We start from the raw sequence: 9,759 nt of genomic DNA on the forward strand, positions 1-9,759 counted from the left end.
CGGGTGGCCTGCGACGCTCAGCCCGCTGCCCATCACAAGAAGAAAAGCGCTTATCAGGGCGCTGTGTGCACGGGGCCACCTTCGCGCTGGCCGGTGCGGCCACCCTCAGCTGGCGGGACTTTCACCTTTGCCGAGCAGCGGCAGCAGCACCAGATGTCTCCTTCGCCCTTGCGCACCGGGGTCGCTGCAGAAAGGACGGTGGTTCTGACCGGCGGCTCTCCGGGGCGGGGTGCGGCGCTCAGCCCGGTCGCCCCATGCCTGCCCAGGGCTTGGTGGACCCGAGGGACACTGTGGGCATGGCACCTCTGGGCAGGGACTCCTGGGCAATCCGAGCTGCTGTACGCCCTGCTCTGGTCTCTGCCCGCCAGGCGAGTGCTGTGCGCGAGAGGAGCCGGCAGGGGCAGCACCAAGGCGGCATGTAGGAGAGGAGTGCAGACTGTGCAAGGGCAGGAGCGGGGCGGGGGCCAGGCAGGGGCAGGGGCAGGGGCAGGAGCGGGGAGCGGGCCAGGCAGGAATAGGAGCGGGTCGCCACAGGAGCGGGGCGCGGGTAAGAGCAAAGCCGGCCGGCAGAGGTAGGAGCAGGGCGCGGGCGGGAGCAGGGCGTGGTGCTGGGAAGGCCACCAGTAACCTGGGTCCGCTCACCTTTGCACGCACAGCCCCTCCTTTCACCAGGTGCACCTGCCTGCAGTCCCTGTGCTTTGCCCTTTTTGCTGCACAAAGACAGCAGGGAAGCCGAGCAGGATGCAAGATCTGGGACTGCTGGGGTTGCGACCCGAGGACTCTGAGAACACCACCCTCCCCGCCAACTGCCCATCCCTACCCCAGCTCCAGGCTCCCCCAACCAGAGCGCATCCCCAGCCATTTCTCCTGAGGCAGAGGCTGGGTGGAGCTCAGCCTCTGTGGGGCTAGAAGTGAGAGGAAGGGAAGATATGGGCAGGGAAGGGGGCAGGAGAGCCTTTGTCAGCATCCAGGGCAGTGCAGAGGGTGGGGGTCCTGGAGGCCTGGCCTGGGAAAAATGTAACCAGTTTTGGAAAAACAAGAATTAGGGAGGCGGGAGGCAGAGGCGTTGGTCAACAGGCACCAGGTGGCTGAGGCAGTCCAGAAGGGTGAGGGGCAGGCCTGTCAATGTCAGGCCCCGAGCTGGTAAGTTTCAACTCCCTACTGTTCTCTGGGAGGTTTACCGGAAAAACCAACTCCAGTGAGACAAATGTAACTTTCTTTAAGACTGGGAGGATCAATTTCTATATTTATTCAAAGAAGCAGTAAACATCTACAGGAGAATTTGGCTACTTTCCACCTCATGGGGGGAGTGGGGGGGGGGCCCTTCCCTCCTCTACACAGGAAAGCACGGGGTGTGGGACTAGGAGAGCCAGCATGGAGCCCCAGAGAATCCAGTTTTCCCCCGAAGAAATGATGCCCAGGGGCATCACATTTACCTCTAACAAGGGGAAGCCATGGACCTGTCAGGGGGTTCCTGGGGTGAGGTAGGTGGTGGGTTCTGGGCTTCTGTGGGGAAAGTCCCTGTTCTTTCCACATCCCCCAGCTGCCTCTTGAGGTCTGGCCTGCGCCCAGCCACAGACAGATGGAGGAAGGGAAGCCCATGGGGCCATGGGATGGGAGGGCCCAGGAAGCTGGGCCTGGGGTGCCCCGGGGCCAGCCCCTCCTCTTTCTCCTGCATCCTGGCTGAGCTCAGGGCTGAATCAGTGATCTGCACATCACTGAAGATCTGAAAAAGTGAAGTCACCCTGGCAGGCAGGCAGGAGGAGTTGCCAAGATGGGCTGGCTCGGACTTGGCCAACCACTATGTCCAGAGCCAGCCTGCTGAGGGGTAGGTGGTGTGGGCAGCCAGCCCACGAGAGGTACCCTAAACCACTGGACCCTCTGCTGCCTGCCACCCACCCCCGCCCAGGCTTTACAGAGCTGGAGTTGGCTCCCTTGGGTGCATACAAGCCCCGTTTCTGTTGCTAGCAGCTACAGTCTTCACACTCAGGCCTATGCCCAGGGAAGGGACATTGTAGGTAGGGAGGGGCTGAGGGGGACTTTTGGCAACAAACAAGCTCCCGTGACTGTCCCCTAGGAGAATGAAGAGGGAAGGGGGTGGGCCTGAATAGCACCCCCCACCCCCACCTCCCAGGAACCTCTCTGGCCACATCTTGGCTGCTGCACAGACTGGATGCCTGGCTCAGCTCTGTGACCACCTCAGGGCCCATCTGAGCCTGCACTCCTGCCTGGCATCCCAGGCACTTTTCCCTTCTCCCCATCCCCACCCTTGGAGGGCTTGGGTGGACACCTGACACCAGGGGGAGATATGGTCTTCTCCTGGGGAAAAGGTCTGGGGAGCCTCACCTGGGTGCACCCCTGTACACTTGCATACGTGCACACATGCATACACCTGTGTTCACACGTGTAGACACACATGCACACAGATGCACGCCTTCCTCCACATGCACACCCAGGGACCTGACCAGAGGATCATCCAGTAGAGAACAGAGGTGAAGCCTGGGGCCTGATGGCCTCAGCAACTATAGGGAGAGGAGACAGCCCTGCCTGGGTGTGGGCTCAGGATCCAAAACATCAGGCAGCAAAAAGGAGCTCCTCGCCCACACAAGGGAAATGGGGCCACCCCCTGAGGTCCCACAAGGGGAGGCGGAGGCAGAGTGGGTTGCAAGGCAGGCCCTGGCCCTGGCTTCTCTCAGTTCCTCGGGTGAGGAGGGCCTGCAGGGGGCTCTGCCTCCCTTTCTTGCCTTCCCTTAGTCAACTCTCTCTGAGCCTCAGTTTCCCCAGCTGGAAACATCTCCATCTCAGAAGGAGGGGTTGTAAGAATTAAAGAGGAGAGAAACACGAAGGGTGGCTCAACAGTTAGCAGGTTTATTTCAAACCTGGGAGGGACTTCTGTCCAAGTTAAGTCAGAAGCCGCACTTGCCTACATGCGAAAAGTTTTTAAGGATTCAGGGTGGGAGAGTTTATCAGAGGCTTGCACTGCTCCTATGTCTCTTTGTTGTGCTTATCTGGGAGGGAGAGTTGTGTGTCCGTTCCCATACATCTTGCTTCAGCCGCAGGCATACCTCCCCTCTCCCGAGTCTGCTTTAGCTTCCCTATCTTAGTGCATCTGAAGGGAAAGGACTGTGATTATTAAGGCCCACTGGTTTACTGGGGCCCATTGTATGAGGGTGAAGTTTGGCAGTTACTTGAGAGACTTTCCCCCCTCCCTCCACCTCCCTCTGTGCCCGAGCTCTCTTAGCTTTTACTGCCTGCTCTTTCTGGCTGCTGCTTGTAGTTAGAAGTTAAGTGATTTCCTTGAAATGCATGGGGCTAGAAAGGGAGCTGGAACTTAAAGTGGCGGTGTTTGTCTGAGATGACGGTGCTTCTGCTCTGTCACCCCTGCCTTTTGATGCCCAGGAACCCTGCCCTGCACCACCTCTGTCCTCTGCACTGCAGCAACTCTGCCCCTGACACTCAGCACCACACCCTGCACCTCATCCTCAGTGCAGCAGCACCCCTGGCCCCGACACCCAGCCCCAAAACTTGCACCCATAAATGTTGTCCCTGACCTCCCATGGCCCCAAAGCCACATCTTCAGGTGCCCTCCCAGACAGCGGCACAGAACTCCCAGGCTGCAGGCCGGGTCTCAGCCCACTGCAGCCCCTCCAAGGGAGCCACCCCAGAAACCACAGGCTTTTAGGTTTTTAAAGACCAGGTGGCAAAAACGCAGGAGAGCAAAGCAACCTTGCCAAAGAGAGCCTCTGCACTCCTCTGCCAGCCAAAGCGGCAGAGCTGGAGGAGGAATGAGGATACATGGACACAGGGAGGGGAACACCACACACTGGGGCCTGTCGGGGGCGGGGGGGGAGGGACAGCATTAGGAGAAATACCTAATGTTGATGACGGGTTGATGGGTGCAGCAAACCACCATGGCCCATGTATACCTGTTAACCAACCTGCACATTCTGCACATGTACCCCAGAACTTAAAGCATAATAAAATAAAATTTTAAAAAAGGAAACCAAGACTGCACCATCTCCTTCAAAAACAGCAGACCCGTGCCACTCGTGGCTTCCTGGGCTCCCCGCCCCTTCGCCCACACCTGCCCGGAAAGAGCTGTCCTGTTTGCTTCAGGACACCGGCTTTGGCGCTTGGGACAACCACGCTGGGAACTCCCACTGCGCTAGGTTCTGGGCACCAGCCCCGCTGCCCGCGGGCGCCTGCTCCTGTCAGAGACCTGCCCGCCGCCCGCCACCAGTGCGCTCCCAGCCGAGGCCAGGTGGCCGGTCACACGCAGCCCGCTGCCCAGCGCAAGCAGAAAGGTGCCTCTCAAAGCCTCGGCTCCGCCGCTTGGCACTCTGGGCCACCTTTGCACTGGCCGATGCGGGCGCCTGCAGCCAGCAAGACTTACTTTTGTGAGCAGCCTCGGCGCACCGGATGTCGTCTTTGCCATCCCCAGTGGGCGCTGGGGCCGCGTCTGGAGAGACGGTGGCTCTGGCCAGCGGGATGCGGCGTGAAGCCCGACCGCCCCATGCCTGCCCGGGTGAGGCCGACGTGGGCGTGGCACCTCGGGGCAGGGACTCCAGAGCACTCAGCGGCTGCGCGCCCTGCTCTGTCACTGTTGGGCCAGGCGGGTGCCGGCTGCTGGGGAGGAGCCGGAAGGGGCAGCGCAAGGCGGCGGGTGGGAGTGGGCACGGGCCGGGCTTAGCTAGGAGCGGGGCACGGGATAGGAGCGGCGCACGTGTAGGAGCGGGGCGCGGGCAGGTACAGAACGCGGGCAGGAGCAGGACGCGGAGGGGAGCGGGGCGCGGGCTGGCAGAGGTCAGAACAGGACGCGGTAGCAGCGGGGTGCCACTAGGCAGGGATAGGAGCGTGGGGCGGACCAGACAGGCGGGTGCTGGAAAGGCCACCAGTATCCTGGGTCAGCGCACCTCTGCAAGCACAGCCGCTCCTTTCAAACAGGTGCGCCCTTTCCACTGCACAGCGGGCAAGGAAACCAGGTGGGGATGCAAGATCTGGTACTGCTGGGGTTGCTGGGGTTGCGACCCAGAAGACTCTGAGAACAACGCCCTCTCCCCAACCCCCCATCCCTACCCCAGCTTCAGGCTCCCCCGCAGCGCACCCCCAGCCATTTCTCAGAGGCAGAGGCACAGTGTAGCTCGGCCTCTGCATGGCCAAAGGTGGGAGGAGGGGAGGAGCTGGTTAGGGAGGGGGAAGGAGAGCCTTCGTCAGCATCCAGGGCAGTGCAGAGGGTGGGGGTCCTGGAGGCCTGGCCAAGAAGAAATGTAACCAGTTGTGGAAAAACAAGAGTTAGAGAGCAGGGAGGCAGAGGCGGTGGTCAACAGACACCAGGTGGCTGAGGCACTCCGGAGGGCTGAGGGAGGGGTGAGGGGCAGGCCTCTCACTATCAGGCCCAGAGCTCTAGCTCGTAAGTTTCAGCTCCCTACTGTTCTCTGGGAGGTTTCCCAAGAAAACTCCATTGAGACAAATGTAACTTTCTTTAAGTCTGGGATGATCAATTTCTATGTTTATTCAAAGCAGCAGCAGCAAACTTTTTCTATGGGAGAATTTGGCCACTTTCAGCCTCAAGGGGGGAGTGTGGAGGGGGTGGCCTTCCCCCTTCTACACAGGGGAAGTGGGATGTGGGACTGGAAGCCTAGGAGAGCCAGCAGCAGAGAGGAACTGGAGCCCCAAAGAATCCAATTTTCCCCCAAATAAATGATGCCCAGGATCACATTCACCTCTAATAACGGGAAGCCACTGGACCTGTACTGGGGAATCCTGGGGTGAGCCTACGACCCGGGGCTTATACCCAGTGCCTAGAACTTGGGGCTTACACCCAGAGCCTAGGACTTGGGGCTTACACCCACAGCCTAGGACCCGGGGCTTACACCCACAGCCTAGGACCCGGGGCTTACACCCAGAGCCTAGGAAACAAAGCTTATACCCAGAGCCTAGGACTTGGGGCTTATACACAGAGCCAAGGACGTGGGGCTTATACCCAGAGCCTAGGATATGGAGCTTATACCCAAAGACTAAATCACAAGGCTTATACCCAGAGCCGAGGACACAAGGCTTATATCCAGAGTTTAGGACCCGGGTCTTATACACTGAGCCTAGGACACTGGGCTTGTACTCAGAGCCTAGGACATGGAGCTTATACCCAGAGCCTAGGAAACACAAGTCTTATACCCATAAAAAACGTGGGGCTTATACCCAGAGCCTAGGACCCGGGGCTTATACACTACTTATACTCTACTTTTAGTAGAGACGGAGTTTCACCATGTTGGCCAGGCTGGTCTCAAACTCCTGACCTCAGGTGATCCACCCGCCTCAGCCTCCCAAAATGCTGGGATTACAGGCATGAGCCATTGTACCCAGCCATACAGTACAGAAGCAAGTTTAAAAATTAAATATTTATTTGAATAACAAGCTTACATTGGAGCTGCAATGTTGGCAATGCAGATTTTGAACACGGATCACAAAAAGCATGCATAAAATCCTACTGGCCCAGAGAACAAACCACTGCTCAGAATTAGGCTAAATAGCTGCTGCTTTTAAGAAAATAAAAGGCCTGAAATCAATATACAAAATTTTTAAAAATGTATTGGCCGGGCGGGTGCCTGTAATTCCAGCACTTTGGGAGGCCAAGATAGGAGGATCACCTGAGGTCAGGAGTTCAAGACCAGCCTGGCCAACATGGTGAAACTCCGTCTCTACTAAAAATAAAAAATTAGCTGGGTGTGGTGACACACGCCTGTAGTCCCAGCTACCTGGGAGGCTGAGGCAGAAAAATTGCTTGAACCTGGGAGGAGGAGATGGCAGTGAGCCATGATCATGCTATTGCACTCCAGCCTGGGCAATGGGTAAGACTCCATCTCAGGAAAAAAAAAAAAAAAAAAGGTATTAAACACTACCATATACAGAACAATCTTTGTTATTGACTATATTTAAAAATTATTTGCATAGTTATTACATATTGCAAATGAGCATAATACATGAACTTTCTTTTGGAAGGCAATTCCTTTTTACATACAATAAGAAACATCTAATTTCAGCTGGGCGCAGTGGCTGATGCCTATAATTCCAGCACTTTGTGGGGCCAAGATAGGCACATCATCTGAGGTCAGGAGTTGGAGAGCAGCCTGCCAAATATGGCAAAAACCTGTCTCTACTAAAAATACAAAAATTAGCCAGGCATGGTGGCGGGCGCCTGTAGTCCCAGCTCCTTAGGGAGGCTGAGGCAGGAGAATCGCTTGAACCCGGGAGGCAGAGGTTGCAGTGAGCTGAGATTCTGCCACTGCACTCTGGCCTGGGCAACAAGAGAAAAACTTGGCCTAAAAAACAAACAAACAAAAAAAAACCTAATTACATCACATAGCAAATATCTCATTTTTCCTGTCAATAAACAGTTAATAGTATTACCGTAAATATCAGGAAGGCTACAAAAAAATAAGATTTCTTTTTGTCTTCACAGTGTTTTTTATGCAGTGAAGCACTTACTGTATTGAACAGAATGCAGTACTAGAAAATGTCCTGGGTGTGAGATGCTCTTGAGTGACAAAACTAGGCTTTTCTTTTCTTTTTTTTTGAGATGGAGTCTCACTCTCTCACCAGGCTGGGGTGCAGTGGCGCAATCTCGGCTCACTGCAACCTCTGCCCCCCGGGTTCAAGTGATTCTCCTGCCCCAGCCTCCCAAGTCACTGGGACTACAGGCGCCCGACACCATACCCGGCTAATTTTTTTGTATTTTTAGTAGAGACGGGGTTTCACCATGTTGGCCAGGATGGTCTCGATCTCTTGACCTCGTGATCCACCCACCTGGGGCTCCCAAAGTGCTGGGATTATAGGCTTGAGCCACCGAGCCCAGTCCAAGACCAGGCTTTTCAAATCAAAGACAAAAGAATCATGCAACCCTCTTACAACTGGGATACCATCCTGTGCCACTTGCCAATACTGTCTTTCCAGAAAACCATTCAAGACACTAAAAAAAGATCAGACTTATATGATAAACATACATAGAATGAAAAGACACCAACTGCTATTTGACACTACTATTGGTAATGTCTGTCATATGTGAAAGTACTTTTTATTTTATTATTTGAGACTGAGTTTTGCTCTTGTTGCCCAGGCTGGAGTGCAATGGCACAATCTCAGCTCACCGCAACTTCCACCTCCCGGGTTCAAGCGATTCTCCTACCTCAGCCTCCCGAGTAGCTGGGATTATAGGCATGTGCCACCACGCCAGGCTACTTTTCTGTATTTTTAGTAGAGATGGAGTTTCACTATGTTGGTCAGGCTGGTCTCGAAATCAGAACCTCCGGTGATCTGCCTGCCTCGGCCTCCCATAGTGCTGGGATTACAGGCATGAGCCACTGTGCCTGCCTGTGAAAGCACTTTTAAAAAGAGAGCACGTCTGCTGCGTCACATTCTGTACCTGTTCCCAAACCCCGAAGCCAGTGATGTCAGTGGCTGCGTGGGCATTGAACGTGTACATGATTCCTGCAGCTTTCCTGTTGACCTGGACCATGTTCATCAATGTTTTTCGATACATTAATTCTACATCTTCTTGGATGACCACTAGTTTTATTTCATTTTTCAGAAATATCCAGCCACTGGTGCACAGCCATTGCCACTTGTGCCCCCAGGGGATCTTGTCAACTCCAGTATGTCCCCCCAGCACTGTGTTATCTGGCATAATAAATGTAGTTGGGCTGTAGTTGTAGTGACTCCTCCCAAAACAACCCAGGAGTTTAATACTGTTTGGCCACCGGTTACAGACACTGCTGCTCCTTCCGCTGTGGCTTTAAAAGCCTATCTAATCGGCTGGGTGTGGTGGTGGTTCAGACCTATAATCCCAGCACTTTGGGAGTCCGAGGTGGGTGGATCACCTGAGGTCAGGAGTTTGAGACCAGCCTGGCCAACATGGTGAAACCCCATCTCTACTAAAAATACAGCAAATTAGCTGGGCATGGTGGCGCATGACTGTAATCCCAGCTACTCGGGAGGCTGAGGTAGGAGAATTGCTTGGGTGGCAGAGTAAGACTCCGTCTCAAAAAAAAAAGTTATCTAATCAGGGACGTCACCTTTCCCTGCCAGTCATTTTGTTACCAAGGAAAGAAAACATATTCAAATCAATTTTTAGTTCAGAAAATGTTTTACTGTATCTTTTAACTTTTTTATTGTTCTGCATTTTTTACGTTAAAAACACCTACCATATATATTTTTTTCTGTTTTGTTTCCTTTTTTTTCAAGAAATGTTTTTGTTACTTTCCTTTTTGATTTTTTCACTGACCATTACCATTATTTATATACCATGTACCTAGAGAGTTTCCAACGTTTCTCTTGTTATTGGCTTTTAATTTTATGCCATTTTGGTCTGAGAAGATACTTGCTATGATTTTCATTTTTTAAATGCTTTTTTGAGATTTGTTTTGTGGCCTAAAATGTGGTCTATCCTGGAGAACGTTTTGTGAGCTGATGAGAAGAATGCACATTCTGCAGTTGGTGGGTGAAATGTTCTGTAATTACCTGTGAGGTCCCTTTGACTTCTCTTGGAGTCAGTCTGGTCTTTGTTACTTTTCTGCCTAGAGGGTGTGTCTGTTGCTGAAAGTGGGTGTTGGAGTCCCCAGCTATTATTGTCTGTCTCTGTCTGTTGCTCGAATAACTCTTACTTTAATAACTGGGGCTCCTGTGTCAGGTGTGTTTACATTGACAACTGTCCTACCTTCTTGCTGAATTGATCCCTTTATCATTTTATAATGACCTTTATTTTCT

This window comes from Pan paniscus, chromosome 4, assembly GCF_029289425.2.
Source record: "Pan paniscus chromosome 4, NHGRI_mPanPan1-v2.0_pri, whole genome shotgun sequence".
Lineage (NCBI taxonomy): Eukaryota > Metazoa > Chordata > Mammalia > Primates > Hominidae > Pan > Pan paniscus.